This window comes from Elephantulus edwardii, unplaced genomic scaffold (genome assembly GCF_000299155.1).
Source record: "Elephantulus edwardii isolate Elephantulus edwardi_28Jun2011 unplaced genomic scaffold, EleEdw1.0 scaffold00029, whole genome shotgun sequence".
In the NCBI taxonomy this organism is placed as follows: Eukaryota; Metazoa; Chordata; class Mammalia; order Macroscelidea; family Macroscelididae; genus Elephantulus; species Elephantulus edwardii.
In genome coordinates this window covers 19,166,094-19,184,913 of record NW_006399779.1, presented here as the reverse complement: position 1 = coordinate 19,184,913, position 18,820 = coordinate 19,166,094, and positions in this window count along the sequence as shown.

Genomic DNA, 18,820 nt, shown 5'->3' with positions numbered 1-18,820 from the left:
CAGCAGTTAAATCTGCCAGCTGTTTCATCAGAGAAAGATGGGCAGTTTCCTCCAGTAAAAATTTACAGCTTCAGAATCTCAGCTGAGGGTCCCTGAGGTTCAAAATGACCTTGAGAACATTTGGGAGCTCTTCATATTGCATTACCTCATTTCATATTATTAGGAGGATTTATTACCTTATTTTTGCATTTAGAAAATTTTCTTCTTCTTAATAAACACTATGTGAGAACATTTACTCTGATTTGTTGACGCATAATTGTCAAGCATGGCATAATTCTAAGCAGGGATAAGATAATGTTAAGCTGCATGACACATAATCAATGCTGTTGTTAGGTGTCATCTAGTGGATTCTTACTCACATCGAAAACTTGCCCAGTTCTGCTGCATCCATGTCTTTAAGTCCACAGTTGTAATTACTGTTTCAAGCTACCTAAATTAAGATCTTTGTTTGGTTTGCCTGCTAACTCTCTGCTTTACCAAATATGAAGTGTGGTGTGTTTTTTTTTTCCTTCTGATCACTTGACCAATATGACCAATATATGTATCCCTTAACAAATAGCCTGGATACTTTTATTCCAAGAAAAATGTGTTTATTCTTTTGTCAATCTGTGGTATACCGAATATTGTTCAACAGCAGTTCAATTAATATATACCAATCATTGTCTGACTGTACTTATTCATTTTCCGACTTTCACGTGCACCTTAGGAGATTGAAAGTACCATGGCATGAATCAAGCACACCCTAGTCTTTAAAGCAGTCTCCTCATTTTTTAGCATTTTATAAATGTCCTGTGCAATATGGGTTTTGCCCTGTGCGATATGTCTTTTGAGTTGTTGACTGCTGCTTCCCTCACTATAGATGGTGGATCCAAGTAAAATGAAATCATTGAAAATGAAATTTGAATTTTCTCCACTTATCAAGCTGTTATTCATTAATCCAGTTATGAAAATATTTGGGAGTTTTGGTGGTTGGTTTTGTTGTTTTGATTTGCTTTTTTTATGTTGAACTCTAATCCATACTGGAAGCTGTGATCTTTTATCTTTGTCAGAAAGTGCTTCAAATCTTCATTTTCTGCGAACAAAATTTTGCCCTCTTCATATGACAGGTTGTTAATGAGTCTGTTTCATCTGATGTCATGTTATTCTCATGTAGTCGAGTTTCTCAAATTATTTTCTTAGTAAACAGATTGGATAAGCATGATGAAAGAACACAGCCCCAAACCAGACTTCCTGGTTTTAAACCATGTGTTATCTTTCTGTTCCAATGTTTACATAGAGATTCTACCCTGCCACAATTGAATGTTTCAGAATCCTCATTCTTCACAATGTTATCCATTATAGTCACATTGTGTATCATAATATATTATGATACACAGGTTGAATGTTTTCATATAGTCAAAACACAAGTAAACATCTTTCTTGTGTTGTGTTCTTTTAGCTAAGTTACACTAGACATTTATAATAATATCCCCTGTTCCAAGGCCTCTTTTGCATTCAGTTAAAATCTTTGGAATTTCCCTGCTAATGTACCATTCAACTGCTTTTAGATTAGTTTCAGCAAGATTTTCCTCATGTATGATATTAATATTGCTCCATAATTTACATACTTATGCAATTTCATGCAATCAAGATGCATTGCTAATTACTGGTGTTATAAATGCAAAGTTGGAAACAAAGAATTGGTGGTTAGAAAATATTCCTTGGTGATAGAAATGATACTGGAAATGATATGTTTGCGTTTTATACAATTGAACTGCTATTCATTACAAATACCATTTTAAAAAGTAGTAAACAGCAATTGTAAATGTGGTCCTAGAAAGATGTACTAAATAGGAACTGAACTGACTACATCTGTGAAAAGAAAACATAGAGAAACAAAATACCACTCGTCAGAACAAGGCCAATTGCTCAGAGGCCAGGAATAGGAACACAATCTACTGATACGTACAGTTTTATTTATAATCACCAAGCCCAACTCCAATACAAAGACTTCCACGATCACATGTTTTACTTTTTTTTATACTCAGGTGCTCTGGTGGCATGGCCCATAGGGACATTCATTACAAACCCACAGGTAGTGTCTCTGACGGACTGTATCTATCAGCAGCTCTGAGGTAGTAAGATGGACAATCTCTGCCTGTATGACTGGAAAAGTTGCTGAATAAATGAGTGAGTTTTCCTTTCTGGGTAACTTGAGAAAATGCTCCAGTGTTAAGTCTCTATCTTATCTCTGTTACTGAGCTAAAAACAAAACAAAAGCAAACCTACCAAAAAGAAGAGGAAGACGACTCTCCGGAGCTAAATTGATGCGACTGCATTTTTTTGAGCTTTACTCTTCTCTAATTTGAAAGTGTGCTACTCAGCCAATGAAATTAATGATGGGTAAATTGAGAATCAATGAAAGGAAATACATTCTTTGAACTGTGTGTAGTCGGGCGATAGAATTCTCTGACACAGATGAGGTCAAGTCTAATAATGTGGTTGAGTGGGAAAGTAGAAGAGAGAGTTTTGTCTTCATTCATACCACTTGTACTTATTACTCTATTGATCAAACACAGAGGAAATTCATCTCTTGCTCCTGGCATATTGATATGTTGATTGCCTGCAAAGATAGATGTATAATGTTTGGGTTTTTTATGAGATTTACATTTCAATGTGGCAGTGGGGGAAAACTGATGCATGCGATTGATCTTAGTGCTTTCAGGAGAGCTAGAGATTAAAACCTAAAGGGAACCTAACAGTGAATAAAATAATTCAAATCACTTTCTCTGAACTCTAGAAATAAGTACTGAAAACAATCAACAAAATGTAAATAAATTGAAGTATAAACCTCATTTTTGTGGCAAATTTCCATGAAACAAATGTAACACTGGCTTGATAGAAAAAGAGTTGTTTGTCTAATGGACTAATTACATGACTAACTTGTGTGTGTTAAATACCAACTAAGTGATCTTACCTGGTTATCATAATAATTCCAGAACGTGATATTATTTGTTGTTGTTGTTGTTGGTATACGCCATTACGTCAGAGCTAACTCATAACTGACCCTCCCAAAGGTTTTCAGAAGCATTAAATTACACAGAGTACCTGTCTTGCCCCCAGCCCCCAAGGAGCAGCTTGTGGATTTGAACCATGTGCCTTTAGGTCCACCAGAGATCCCTACATGTATTTTTCTTTGTATTGATACTGAATTCAGGTATCAAAACAATTCATGCAAATGGTTTTGCTCTGTTTTCTCAAAATAAAAAGACAAAGGCAAGTCACTTTGCGTGAATCTATGAACCAAACTCATGAATCTATGTTATTCTATATTTCAAATACAAGTGTATTTAAATATCTCAACTCCATTAAGCCAAAGAAGAGGTTAAAATTCTCATGATTGAACTGTGGAGCATTGCTGTAAGAGAAAAGGGTGGGGGGAAAGCTGTGGTTTCCTGGATTTGATCTTTGGAGAAATATGACTAGTTGAGAGCTGCTTTCTTATCTTCCATTTAGAAGCTGCCTTGGGCCATTACTTTACAACAAGAGGATCTAATTTAAACATTTCAAGTGTGCTTATAATAGAAAAGGCTGTTTAAAAGGAAGCAATTGTTTAAAAGCACAATTTAATTTAAACAGTACCCTGTAAACATTCTAATATTATTTGCTTTGCAGCTCAGTTAGAACGTAAGATGTATCTCCATTGCATCTCAGTGTTTGGTATAGTATCCTACCAACTTTACTCACAGTGGTCTAATCATCAGGAAGAAGCCGTGGCTATACAGTATTCACTGTTAACTGCATGTTGGCAGTTTGAACCCACAGTTCTTTTGAGGAGCAAAGATGTGACAATCTTCTTCCACAAAGATTATATTCTTCGAAATCGTACTGGGCAGCTCTGCTCTATCCTGTATGGTTGCTATGGGCTTGAGTTAAAAAGATAGGAGTAGATTTTAAGTATCAAGACATAGTTCTTGATATTGTGGTTGTTGTGAGTCATCTCATAGACGATTGTCTCTCTTTCGTTGACCCTCTACCTTTCCAGCATGATGTCTTTACCCAAGGCTGTCCTCAGCATTATATATGTTTCCAAGAGCTGTACCCTCTTTCCAATATGCCCAAAGTGACCCTATGAACAGTAGCTCTGAACCTTTACCTATCCTGAGCCAGTCTCACTGTATCTATCACACTTGCCCCTGTTACTACAGACACTGTACCATTATATCCCATCTAGGGTCTTTCTCTCCTCCTTACCCTTCCTCTACCCTATCCTCTACCCTTCCATACCCGACTCCCTTCTCCAAGAGCTGGTCTCTCCTGGCACCATGCCCAAAGTATGTAGGACCGAGCTTCAGAATCCTTGCCTCCAAAGAGCAATTTGATTTCACCCTCTCCAGGACAGATTGATTGTTCTCTTGGCAGTGAATAGTATGTTCAATACTCTTTCCAGGATCACAATTCAAAGGCATTGATTCTTCTTCTGTCATCCTTAGTCATTTCCCAGCTCTCTGATGCATAGCAATTCCTTGCAAAGACCATGGCCTGGATAAGGCACACTTTAGTCTCTTCACTGATATCATTGTGCTTCAGCACTCTGGAGAAGTCCTTAACAGCAGATTTCCCAAAACAATTTGTCTTGATTTCCTGCCTTCTGTTTCCAACAATCATGATTGTGGATCTGAGCAAGATGCAATTGCTAGTAATCTCAACTGGGGAGCAGTAGGCCTTATCAAAAGTCACGAAAGTACACAGTAAGCAGATGAACAGCAAATACTGACACATTTGAAGGGCGTTATCAGTATATTACCATTCTAGCTTCAAGCTTGCACAAGGAAAGTACATATATTGGTAATATTGTCAAGGAAACATGTAGATGTGGGGATGAGTTAGGTACGCAGACTCAGTACAACAGATTAACATTCTGTCTAATCCAAAATCATCTTCATAATCTCTGTGTATAAGACCACTGCTTTAATCATTCTATCAATACATCTGGTTGAAGGGCTTTCTTTCCTTACTCTTTACTTTTCCAAGAATAATGTCTTTTTCTAAGTCTCCTGAAAATATACCCAAAGTAGGTGCAATTCTCGCTTTAAAGGAGCCTCCTAATTGCCCTCTTCCAAGACAGATAAGATTTTTCTTTTGACGGTTCATGAAATATCAATATCTCTGTCAATATTACAATTCAAACTGCTTCAAATCTTCTTTGGTCTTCCTTATTCCTTGTCTATCTTTCACATGCATATGAAAAAATGTAAAATATTGCAGCTGGCTCTTAGTAATTTGATCTTTAAATCAACATCTTTGCTCTTTAATATTTTACAGAAGTTTTTGACACAAAATTTTCCCAATGTAACATGTATTTTTTTTCTTGACTATTGCTAACATGGGTATTGATTATAGATCCAAGTAAAACTAATTTATTTACAACTTCACTCTTTTCTACGTATATCATAATGTTGCCTATTGGTGCAGTTGTTAGAATTTTTCTTTTCTTGATGGAAAGGTATAATCTACATTGAAGGCAGTAGCTCCTGTGTTTTTTTTCAGTAAGTGCCATACATCATATTTACTTTCTGCAAATAAAGTTGTGTCAAGTGTGTAACATAGGGTATTGACTCTTCTTCTCTTATCTTAATGCTACATACTTCTTTATATAATACACCTTCTCAGATTATTTGCTCTGCATACTTGTTAAACAGATATGGTTAGAGAATAGAGCCCTAGTATACATCTTTGCTAATTTTAGAATATGTAACATCTCCTTGCTCTATTGAAATGACTCTTTCTTTGTTCATGGTCAGGGTCACAGAAGCACTATTATGTGTACTGAAATTGACATTCTCCTCGATGTTGGTGTTAGGTACCATCAAGTCAACCAAGACTCATAGTGGCCTTTTGAGCCACAAATATATTCTGCATCATCTTCACAAGCTCCTTCATGCTCAAGCTCATTGTTGACATGCTAGAGATAAAGGGGGAAGGGGAACGAAAAAGCAAACAGCAAATCAACAACAAAAGCTTTATCCAGACTCTGTTTAATTTAGCTCTGTGAACTGCTACCTCTGTGTTATTGTTTTTGTTATTAGGTTTCATCAAGTCAGCTATGACTGATAGCAGTCCTATTAGTGACCCATGAACTTGCTCTATCCTGTGCTGTCCTTATGATCTCCAATACACTGGAGTCATTTTTACAGTCACTGTGTCAATTCATCTCATAGATGGTTGTCTCTCTTTCGTTGACCCTCTACCTTTGGAGCATGATGTCTTTACCCAAGGCTATCCTCAGCATTATCTATGTTTCCAAGAGCTGTACCCTCTTTCCAATATGCCCAAAGTATGTGAGGTGAAATTTCACATTCCTTGTCTCAAAGATAGAAGTTCCCTGGTTTTGCTTCTTCCAATACTGATTTAGTTGTTATTTTGGCAGTCCATGGTATATTAAATTCTTTTTTATAATAGCAAAATTCAAAGGCTTCAATTCCTTTTACATTTCCTTAGCCATTATCCAATTTTTACCAAAAAAGGAAGAAATTGAAAATGCCATGGCTTGGACCAGTCACACTTGAATCTTAAAACCAACATCCTTGATCTTTTTTTTTTTTTTTAATTTCTTGACCACTGCTACATTTGTTGATTTTTTAATCAAAGTAAAATTAAATAGCTGATAACTTTAGCCTTTTTTCCATCTAACATGATGCTGCCTATTGACCCAGTAATGAGAACTTTTGTTTTCTTGACTTTAGGATATAATCCATATTAAAGGTTGTAGTCTCTGATCTTTTGTAGTCAATACACCAAGTCTTCTTCACTTTCTGAAAGCCAAGTTGTGTCATCTATATTGTACAAGTTGTTGATTAGTCTTCCTCCAATCTTAATGCCACATTCTTCCTCACATAGTCCTTATTCATTCTCCAGCTCTCAGCAGCACAGCAAGTAATTGAAAAGATCAAGTCTGAATCAAGTGTACATTTATCCTCAAACTAACACCACTTGTTATTGTTAGGGGCCATAGAGTTGAACATCACTGCTCCTCAATAATTTGGATAGGTCCCTAACTGAAGACTATACCAGTGCAATATATCTCCTGACCTCCTGACTGCTGGTACCAAGTATATTGTAGGTAGTAGTAAGTAAAATGGACAGCTGTCGACCTTTTTAAAAATAAGTCAGTCCTATTACCTACATTGCCAGGAGTGACAGGAGGAATGTGTTGCATTCATTTTCAAAAAGAACATTTCATGAATGGTCCTGACGTAAAATATATATGGGATTGTAGTTATTACTATGTGCTCGCTAATAGGAATTGACTCACAGCTGACTTTCCAGTGAGTTTTCAGAGGCTATAAATCACACAGGAGGAGATTGTCCATTTTTCTCCCATGGACCAGCTAGAAACCTTGAACTGCATTTCTTTGGATTGGTAGCACAATACCTTTCTTAAACACTAGACTGCCATACTGCCTTTGTGAGTAACCATATAAAATTGTTTATTGTAGATGTGGGTGGTGGTTGTTAAGTGCTGTTGAATCCACTAGGACTCAGAGACTATAACTAACAGATGTGAATCTTTCCCTCTCCTGGGTCCTTCTCATTATTCCTGGCATACTTGAGCCCATTGATACAGTCACTGTGTCAATTTATCTTGTGGAAAATCTTCCTTTATTCTGCTGACTATCCCCCTTCCTAAGAATGATTCTTCTTTCAGGGATTGGCCCCACCTAAAAACATGCCCACAATATGTGAGGCAACGTTTTACCATCATTCCCTTCTCACTAGCAGCCTGATTACACTTTCTCCAAGACAAATTAATTTGTTCTTTTGTCAGTCCATGGAGTAGTCAATACTTTTCATCAACACCATAACTCAAAGACATTGGTTATGCTTTTGTCATTTTAATTAATTTTCCAACTTTCAGGATGCACAGCGATTAACTGAAATTGCCATGAGTTAGCTATATAAAATCACTTGTTTTAATTCACTATTATAACTATTTTGAGATGTATTTATTCAGATTACATATATTTTCCTAACTTATCCTAAGTGTGTACTATATCAGTTGCTGGCTACAGAAGAAAGAAATAAATCAACATTGTTGTATTGATCATGGGACTTACAGTCTACTTAGAGACATATGCTTATTTTAAATAATAAAAAATATAGAATCATAAATGTTCATAAGTTTTAAGAAAAATATAGAGTGCTTTGGTTTCTATCATATAACGTGATAATCCTTAATGTGGAGAATTCGAAAGAACTTGACTGAAAAAGTGTGTTTTGAGTTGAGACGTGGAGTATATGGATGGAATGTGAGAATGGGGAAAGTATCTATGAGTGCATTTGAGGAAGAGGACAGAAAAGGGAATGAAGAGAAAAGAAAAATTTACAAGAGTAAGTGAACAAACTCAGTCCCATAAGGACAAATACTGTATAAAAGCATTATTGTAGAATGAGTATGGAGAGGGTGGGAGGGAAGCAGAAGGGTGAGGATGGGTGGTGGAGGAGGATATATCATGGGGTTGCACCAGTTGAGGGGTGAGGGAAATGGGAAGGATCTGGTATGTAAGCAATGTGTTTGAATTTTGTAAATAAACTAGTATAAAAATAATGTAAAACAGAATGCATATGAATGTCTGAAACAAAATGTAAATGAAAGATTGTATAAAACACAATGTATATGAATGAAACATACTATAAAGATATTATTATATGAAAGTCAATAAAAATATTTTAAAAATTTGTAAGAGGTTTAATAGACTTACTTATTCTTCTGTAGTAGTTTACTTTTAAGGGGCTAGGTTCTCAATCCAAAAGCATGATTTGAAAATCTATTAGCTGATCAAGGCAAGATCAATATCCTCCAGTGTGACTTCTAGGTGCTGAAAGATCCCTGGAGAATCAACTGTGAGCTGGTTACATCCTGATGGACATACCAACAATAGTAACTGGAAGGGAGTTCTGTTAGACTAGCAGGTAAGAGATCATGCCTTGAATCCAAAGGCAATTCAGATCCAACAGCTAGAAAGTAGAAAGTTGAACAGTTACCTCCAGTGCAATTTACAGCCTCTGAAAAGCCACTAAAGTTGTTGTTGTTGTTGATGATGATGATTGCTGTCATGTAGAGAATGACTCATTAGTGACCCTATGACCAAAAGGCCTGAAGCCTTTCTATACCTATAGTCATTTATCAAAGTTCATAGTTTCCAGAGGTATGTTGTTTAAAGAGTGTATGATCACCAGAGTATCAGCTTTGAATCCATCCTGACTCAATGGCATATGTAATAACAACAACAACAACAACAACAAAAAAAAAATCATCAGCTGCCACCCAACCTTTACTATCATTACTGTGTATTTTATGTTATATTAGTTTTTATCTCTAGATACTTGTATTGATTTACTTTATCATGGCTATATTAAGAACCAGTATAAAACTCTCAGCTGCATGGTAAAACACATTCATTTCGAACTAATGCTGTGCGAATGGTGGCAGCGATCTAAGAATCTGATACATTTGACCGAGCTACCGGGCTGCTCAGCTGGGCTTATCTTGGCTCTACAAGTGTCCTTACATTGCACCACAGATCAATCAAGTGTTCACTGTTCTGGCTCCCCTCCTCATGATGAGGGTCATGAGAAAGAAAGTTGCAGTCAAGCCCTCGAATAACGTTTATGCTTCCGCACGTATCACATCTAAACAGTTACATTCTGCACATACCACGTTCTGTTCGGAAAAGCCTGTCCAGACGTCAAGTCTAAAATCAATGAGACAGAAGAACATGGCAACAGTATGGAAGGAACAAGTCATTACAAAGAGATTTTATCGTAAACACTCTCACTTCTACTATTAAAATATTTGGGAAATACAAAGGATTTAAAGTCATATGAACATAATTTCAAATATTTCTTCTGCTCTCTATTGGCTGTGGAGTATTGGGGCCATGCGATAGCAATTTTAAACATTATTCTTACTCTGTAGAGCAAGGATAATAATCTCTAGTACGTTAGATGTTTTGTCAATTAAAAATATAGATAAGATGCACATAATACATAATTCTATAAGTAGAGAATGCTTAAGATATGTAATAATTTGAGAAAGTAAGTAGTTTCTTTTTGAAGTTCAAACTTTGAGTGAGATAGGTTTATTCAATAACTATTCATAGTTAATTTAACATTTAAAATAGACTTTAATAATATACCTAGATTTTTGTTTATGTAGCACACGAAAGGTGAAAAATGCAAATAAAATTTGAAAGGTGACTCTCAGCCAACCTACCAGATGCTCATATGTATATATTTTAACTGCAATTAATAGTAAGAATAGTAACTTAGAGAAAATTTATTTTCTATAAGTATCGTGCTGCATGAATACCTAGCAATACCTTTAAAGCCTATAAAATTTCTCACTTTTAAGTTTACCTATAAAATCTCATTTTTATGAGAGTCTCAAATGACTGAGAAAGAAAAAAAAACAGACAAAATTTGGAAATATAATATTTCAAACCCTGAATCTCACTTCTTTTTTTTTAAATATGGAACACTTCTTGCTGATCTTCTCTGTATCATTCCAATTTTCGTATATGTGCTGCCGAAGCGAGCACTGAATCTCACTTCTAATGGGAGGAAAATATATGTCAATGCATTAGTGAGATGTGATGGACCAGCTATGGCCACTTTGAATCAGATAATCATATAATAGTCTATGTAAGGGATGAAAACCAGAAGAAAGGTGTTGCATTCATAGTCAAAAAGTTAATTTCAAATTTTATCCTGAAATACAATGTTGTGATTGATAGGATAATATCCATACACATACAGGGAAAACCCATTTACACAACCATTATTCAAGTATATGCTCCTACAGCCAGTGGTAAAGATGAAGAAATTGAGAATTTTTACCAAATTTTGCAGTTTGAAATTGACCAAATATTCAATCAGGATGTGTTAACAATAATTGGTGACTGGAATGCAAAAGTAGGGAACAATGAAGAAGGAACAGTAGTTGGAAAATATGGGCTTGATGGAAGAAAAGAGGCTGAAATAGAATGATTGAATTTTCTTATTTATAAGGATTTATTAATTATAAATAGTTTTTCTAAAAGACTCAAAAGATTATTTTACACGTGGAATTCACCAAATGGGCTGCACAGGAAACAGATTTATTTCATTTGTGGAAGAAATCATTGGAGAAGCTCAATATCAGCAGTCAAAACTAAGCCAGGGGCAGACTGTGGGTCAGATCATCAATCACTCAAAGGCAAGTTCAAATTGAGGCTGAAGAAAATTAAGTCCACAGGAACCAAGATACAATTTTAAATCAATTCCATAGGAATTTCATGAACATCTTAAGAATAGGTTTGAGGCATTGAACACCAATATTAGAATACCAGATGAGTTGTGGGATGATATCATGCATGAAGAAAGCAAAAGGTCATTACAAAAACAGAGGGAAAACGAAAAACTGAAATGGATGTGAGAAGAGACCCTAAAGATTGTACTGGAACATCCGGAAGCTAAATCTAAAGGAAAACATGTTAAAGTAAAAGAGCTGAACAGAGAGTTTCAAAGGGCAGCTCGGGAGGACAAAGTAAGGTATTATAATGGAACATGCAAAGAGCTGGAATTGGAGAATAGAAAGGGAAGCACTCGCTCTGCATTTCTCAAGCTGAAAGAACTGAAAACGTAGGCCTCATGCCTTTGTGTTGCAATGTTGAAAGATGTTGTGGGCAATGTATTGAATGACCCAGAAAGCATCAAAAGAAGATGGAGGGAATACGCAAAGTCACTGTACCAGAGAAAATTAATTGACAGTGAAAAATTTCAGGAAGTATCATATGAACAGGAACCAATGGTAATTAAAGAGGAAGTGAAAGCTGCATTGAAGGCATTGACAAAAAATAAGGCCCCAGGAATTGATGGGATACCAATTGACTTATTTCAATTAACTGATACAGCCTTGGATGCACTTACCAGTCTATGGCAGGAAATTTAGAGGACAACTAATCTGGCCAACAGATGCAAAGAGGTCTATGTTTATTTCTATTCCCAAGAAGGGTGATCCAAATGAATGTGGAAATTATTGAACAATAGCACTGATATCACATACTAACAAAATACTGCTGAAGATCATTCAAAAATGGCTCAAACAGTACATAAAGAATTGCCAGAAGTTCAAGCAGGATTTAGAAGAGGCCATGGCACCAGGAATATCATTGCTGATGTCAGATGGATCCTGGCTGAAAGTAAGGAATACCAGAAGAATGTCTATTTCTGCTTTATTGACTATGCAAAGGCATTTGACTGTGTGGATCATGACAAATTATGGTCACCCCAGAACACTTAATTGTGCTCATGAGGAACCTAAACCTGGAGCAGGAGACTGTTATGTGAATGGAGCAGAAGAGCAATGCATGCTTTGGAATTTGGATGGGAGTGCGTCAGGGATGTATTCTGTCTCCAATCAATATGCTAAGCAAATAATCCAAGAAGCTGGGCTCTCTGAAGAGGAATGTGGCATCAGAATTGGAGGGAGATTCATCACTAACTGTCGTTATTCAGATGACACAATCTTGCTTGCTGAAAATAAGGTGGATTTGAAGCACTTGTGAAGATCAAGGAATGCAGCCTTCAATATGTATTGTTTCTCAATAGCAAGAAAACAAAGATTCCTACCACTAGACCAATAGGCAGTGTCATGATGGATGGAAAGGAGATTAAAACTGTCAACAGCTTCATCTTGCTTGGATCCACAGTTAACATTCTTGGTATGAGTAATCAGGAAGAAAGGAGAAGACACATTGTAAAGGGGAAAATATGCAGGAAGGGACCTTTCCAAATTGTTGAGGAGGAGTAATGTCAGTTTGAGGGCTAAGGTGCGTCTGATTCAGGCCATGATCTTTCCAATTACTAGGTATACCCGGACAATGAATAAAGATAACATGAAAAGAATTGATGCCTTTGAGTTGTGGTGTTTGATAAGAGCACTGAATATCCTATGCACAGACAAGAGAATGAACAGATACGTCTTGGAGAGGGTGTAGGCTGAGTGCTTTTTGGAAGCAAGAATGATGAGGCTTCACCTCACATACTTTGGATATATTGCTAGGAGGTGCTATTCCTTGGAGAGAGACATGATGCTGCGAAGGATAGAGGATTGGTGAAGGAGAGGAAGACCCTCAAGATTCTCAGGTAGATTGACAAAATGACTGCTGCAATGGGCTCTTGTGTGTCAGGAAGTGTGAGGATGGTGCAGGACAGGACTGGTGTCTGATCTTTTGTTCACAGGGTAGTTATGAATCATACTCAACTCAATTGCACCTAACAACAACAACAACTTCTATTTTACCATTTCTTCATGCTTAGAATATCTCTGTTTAATTTACTTTTAATTGAATTTCAAACTCTTTAAATATTGTACTTCAAAATTCAAGCTTTATATATTTCTCTTAACTGAGATCCAAAGAAATCACATCAGAGATGGACTTGATCAACTATTTCAAAATAAGTATATTTATCAATACAAAGTAAAAATTCTGCAAAGAAAGAGGTGGTTTATTGTACTTAAAAAGAAATAATCAACAATTATATTAAAAGTTATGAGAGTTTTTATTAAAGCCTTGACATTAATCTTTTCAACATTAAGGAAGAAAACTTACCAAATCAGTTGTAGAATCCCCCCAATTTACATAAATTTGATAGGAAACTTACATGTTTTAAATTATTGTTGTTATTTGTCATTAGTTAGTTTCTCTCCATCATTTCAAGCTATAGTTTTCCAATAACCTGCTATTTATCTGAAACTTGGACAGTGAATAAGGAAGATAGGAGAATAATTGACACCTTTGAGCTTCAATTTGGTGCTGTATGTCCCATGGAAGGCCAAAAGAACAAACAGCTATGTCTTGGAGAAAGTGCATCCGAAGTGCTCTTTGGAAGCAAGGGCAGCAAAGCTTTTTCTCACAAGACTTTTAGCATCTTTGTGGTGAGACTATTCTTTGGAAAAGATTATCATGCTTGGAAAAGTGGAGGGATCATTTCTAAATGAGATGGATTGACATGACTATCAAAGAGATTGACACAGTGGCTGTAGCAATGGCTCAAGGGTGATGGAGATGATAAAGATGGGGCAGGATAGGTCAAGGTTCACATCTGTTTTTCATAAGTTGCTATGAATCTTACTTGATTCAATAGACTTAACAATAACAACATATTAAGTGTAGAACAACCTTCTTTAATATTTTTTTCAACCTTTAGGTTAGATAGCAAAGTGTAAACTGCTTAACTTTTCATTTAAAGACCTTAACCTTCAATTACTAATTTAATTTTATATTCACTGATTTCCTGGCAAGAACTATGCTAACTTTAAACATGTTCATTATTTTCAGTTGCTATATTGTTAAAAATAACTCTGGCATCATAGTGACTTATTATCACAGCTCTTTGGTTTTGGTTTGTTTGTCTTTTAAATAAACTTGTATCTTCACTGCTGGCTGTATTGCACTTATTTCTACATTTGATGAGGGAGTATAAGAAATAAAACAGAAAATGATTGATGGTCATTTTTCTTTCTTACATTGTTTTCTTTTTCTTCTATATTAGCATATTTACCAAGTTCAAATATCTTGTTTTTCATACTGTATCTTTAAGTGTTTGATTATTAACCAAAATGTTCCTAGTTTGAAAACATGCAAGAGGCATCTTTGAAGAGACACTTGATGATCTACTGCAGAAAATTCTGAGTGCAATGGTGCAGTTTTACTTTGCACATGTGGGGTCTCCATGATTCAGAAGTGACACCTTGGCAGTTGTAAGCAAAAAATATACATGTGTTTATTAAGAATGATAGGGAAGGGATAACAAACTTTTAGGCATTTCAATGGAAAGATTAAAGATATTTAAAGTAATACACTGCTGAAATGTAATATCAAAACTATACTGACAGAATGATAGATTTACTTTGTTTGTATTTAGAAAGAAATGAATGAATAAGGTGTTTGTGTTGTGACAGAATGTGCATGAATTATTGTTCCCCGTAGGCTCTGATTTACCTCTGCGAAGTGAAAATAATAAGTTTGACTGTGTTGATAATAAGCCGTTCAGCTGAAAGATGCCACATGGTTTAATGTTCTTCTATTTACTCCTGTTGTGTGTAAAAGACTTGAGTGGTAGTGCAGCATTCCAAGGGTACAGAATTCCAATTTGGATAGCAAAGCTTGATCTTTACAGTCTTCGTATTATAGGTCAAATTTTAGTGAGCTCTGGTGACCTAGTGGTAAGAAACGGCGCTGTCAACTTGAAGGCATGTAGTTCAAATCCACCAGCTGCTTTATGGGAGGAAGATGGGCAATTGCCTCCCATGTGTTTTATTGCCTCTGGAAACACACTGGAGTGTCAGCTATGAGGTGGTTTTGAGTCAATGGTAGATGACAACAGTAACCCTAATTTATCTTGTGCATCTATCGTTGTTTTTAGGTGCCATCAAGTTGAGTACAACTAATAGTGAACCTATGAACAAAAGATCTGAAGCCTGTTCTATCCTGCACCATCCTCACCCTTCCTGACACACAAGAGCCCACTGCAGCAGTCACTGTGTCAATCCACCTGGTTGAATATCTTCCTCTCCTTTGCCAACCCTACACCTTCCCCAGTATCCTGTCCCTCTCCGAGGAATAACCACCCTGGCAACATGCCAAAAGTATTGTTGGTACCAGCAGTCAGGAAATAAGGAGACACAGTGCTCTGGGAAAACCTGCAGTTAGGGACCTCTTAAATTATTGAGGAGTAGTGATCTCAGTCTGTTATACATTTCATCTACAATTTTTCTACAAAAATTCTAAATTACACCTTTTCAGCTACACTTTTCATCTTCAACTGGCCATTTCAAGGTTGCCAGATCATGTCATTGTCTGATTCAAAATGGTCAAATTCTTGTCAATAATATCTAGAATGACAATCTTTATGTGATTAATTTCATTTTAACACCTTTAAATTTCCTAGATTCATGCTTCATACACTAATTGTTCTAATTATTATTGGGTGTTTGCAGTTGTTTCTCCTCGTTTTTAGTTTTATCAGTTTTATCACATCAGTGAAATCAAAGTCCTTTATTGGGTGGAGTTCTGGTGGCCTCCAACACTGCAGTTACAAAGCATCAATACTTCTTTGGTTACCCTTAATCATAGTTCAGCCCTCAGATGTATAGCAAGTAACTGAAAACACCATAGCCTGAATCAGAAATACCCTAGTTCTCAAACTGACATCACTGCTCCTCAATAATTTGGAGATGTTCCTGATTACAGACTTTCCCAGTGCAATACATCTCCTGATCTCTTGACTGCTGGTACCAAGTGTATTGATGATGAATCCAAGTAAGGTGAAGTCATTGACAGTCTCAATCCCTTCTCCATCCATCCATCCATCCATCCATCCATCCATCCATCCATCCATCCTGCTGCTGTCTGTAGGTCAAGTGGTGAGGCTTTTTGTTTTCTTGCTGTTGAGATACCATGAACACCCAAAAGAACAAACAAATATGTCTTGGAGAAGGGACAGCCAGAATGTCTTGGAGACAAAGCTGATAAATCTTTATCTCACATACTTTGTACATGTTCCCCAGAGAGGTTATTCCTTGGCAAGGGACATCATGCTTGGGGAGGCAGGCAGGTGGCAGAAAAGAGGATGGCCCTTGACCAAGTGGGTTGACAAGGTCACCACAGCAATGGGCTTGAGTGTATCAGAAATTTTGAGGATGGCACTGAATAGAACAGTGTTTAGATTGGCTGTTCATAGGGTCACTATGAATCCTATTCTACTCCATGACAGCTAAAAACAATAACAACTGGTAGCCTAGTGGTAAGATGTTTCACTGCAGTCTCAAAGCTATGTTCTTTGAATGTATCAGTAGCTCCAGGGAAGAAGGAATGGCAATCTCCTCCTGTGCAATTTACTGACTGAAAACCTGCTAGAGGATTACCTATGGGTCGAATTCAACATGACAGCAAACAACAACAACTGGGTGAAAGCTTTACTCCAATTATGTAATTTTGGTATACTCTATTTGATGACGCAGCTCTTCCCTGGCCATATAATTAAGTGCCTTCTGACATTTTGAGGAATCCATCATCTTCTGGTCCTGTGTGCAATAATGTTCCGCTATTACCCATAAAGGTTTTGAAGGCTTGTTGTTTTAAAAGTAGATGGCCAGTCCAGCTTCTTAGCCTGTTTTAGTCTGGAAGCTCCACTGAAACCTCTCCACTGTGGATGTTGTGTTTGATGTTGTGTGCTGTTGAGTTGGACCCAAGTCACAGCTGACCCTTTAGTGGGTTTTTAGAGACGTTAAATCTCACAAGAGGAGATTGCCCATCCTTCTATTGCGGAACTGATGGTGGATTTGAACCAGTGCAGCTTCTTGTCACTAGGCCACCAGAGCTCCTTACAGAAAATGAAGATGACTTGAGTCACTGGCTTCAGAAAATCAATGACTACAGCCTTCAGTATGGATTATTTCTTAATATGAGAAAACAAAGTCCATAAAAATGGACCAATAGGGAACATCCTGATGTGTGGAGAAAAGATTGGCATTGTTAACGATTTCATTTTACTTTCATCCCCAATCAACACCCATGGAAGCAGCAGCCAAGAAATAAAAAGGCATTTTCATTTGGAGAAATCTGCTGTTTTCCAAACTGTTAAAAAGCAAGAATATAAATTTTCAGACTAAGGTTTAGTTTATTCAAGTCATAATATCTTCAGTTACTTCTTATGTATCTGAAAATTAAGAAATGAGTAAGGATAGCAGAGGAATTGATGCCTTAGAATTGAAGTGTTAGCAGAGTATCGACTATTCCATGGATTGCCAAAAGAACAAAGGTCCTTTGTTAGAAGTACAGCCTGACTGCTCATTAGGGGCAAGCGTGGTGAAACGTCTTCTTATTTAGTTTGGATATATTCTCAGGAGGAACAAGTCCTTGAGGAGATACATTATGCTGGAAAAAGTCAGTGAAAAGAGAGGTGAGTTCTCCATGAGATTGATGGATACAGACTCTACCACAATGACCTTGAACAGGATAGAGATCATGAGGAAAGAACAAGATAGGGCAAGGTTCAAATCTGTTGTTCATTGGCTTGCTAAGATTTAGAGTCAACCTGATGGCATTTCATAACAGCACTCATTTATAAGGCCTGTGGAAATATAGTTCTTTCAACTTCAGAAATGCTGAACGAGTTATTCTCCTTTTAGTCTCTAACCCCACCTTTTGCACATTCTGTTATATTACTTTGCTTTGTCTTCGCGAGCTGCCTTTTGAAATATTCTGTACTTTGGCATCTCGTCCCTTTGATTTGGCTTCTTGACATTCTAGTACAATTTTCATAGTTTCTCCTGACATCATTCTGGTTTTTTCTCTCTCTTCTGTCTTTGTAATGACATTCTGCTCTCTTGATAGATGATATCCTTGATGTCACCCCACAACTTCCCTGGTCTTCAATCATTAGTGTTTAATACCTCAAACTTATTCTTAAAGTGCCTGCTTTTTAAATGAAGGTGATGGATACTCAAGGTCATATTAGGGTTCTTGTGGACTTGTTTTAATTTTCATCAGCTTCATTTTGAATTTACAAAATGAGTAATTAAGGGTCTATTCCACAATTAGCACTTGTTCTGTTTTAACTGCTGATGTTGGACTTCTCCAATGATTCTTTTCACAAATATATTCAATCAGATTCATGTACAGTTCATCAGGTAAATCCATGTGTAAAGTTGTCTTTTGAGGTTTTTTAAAAAATATATTGCTGTGGTTACTGTCGTCATGTGCCATCAAGTTCCTTGAGACTCTTAGCAACC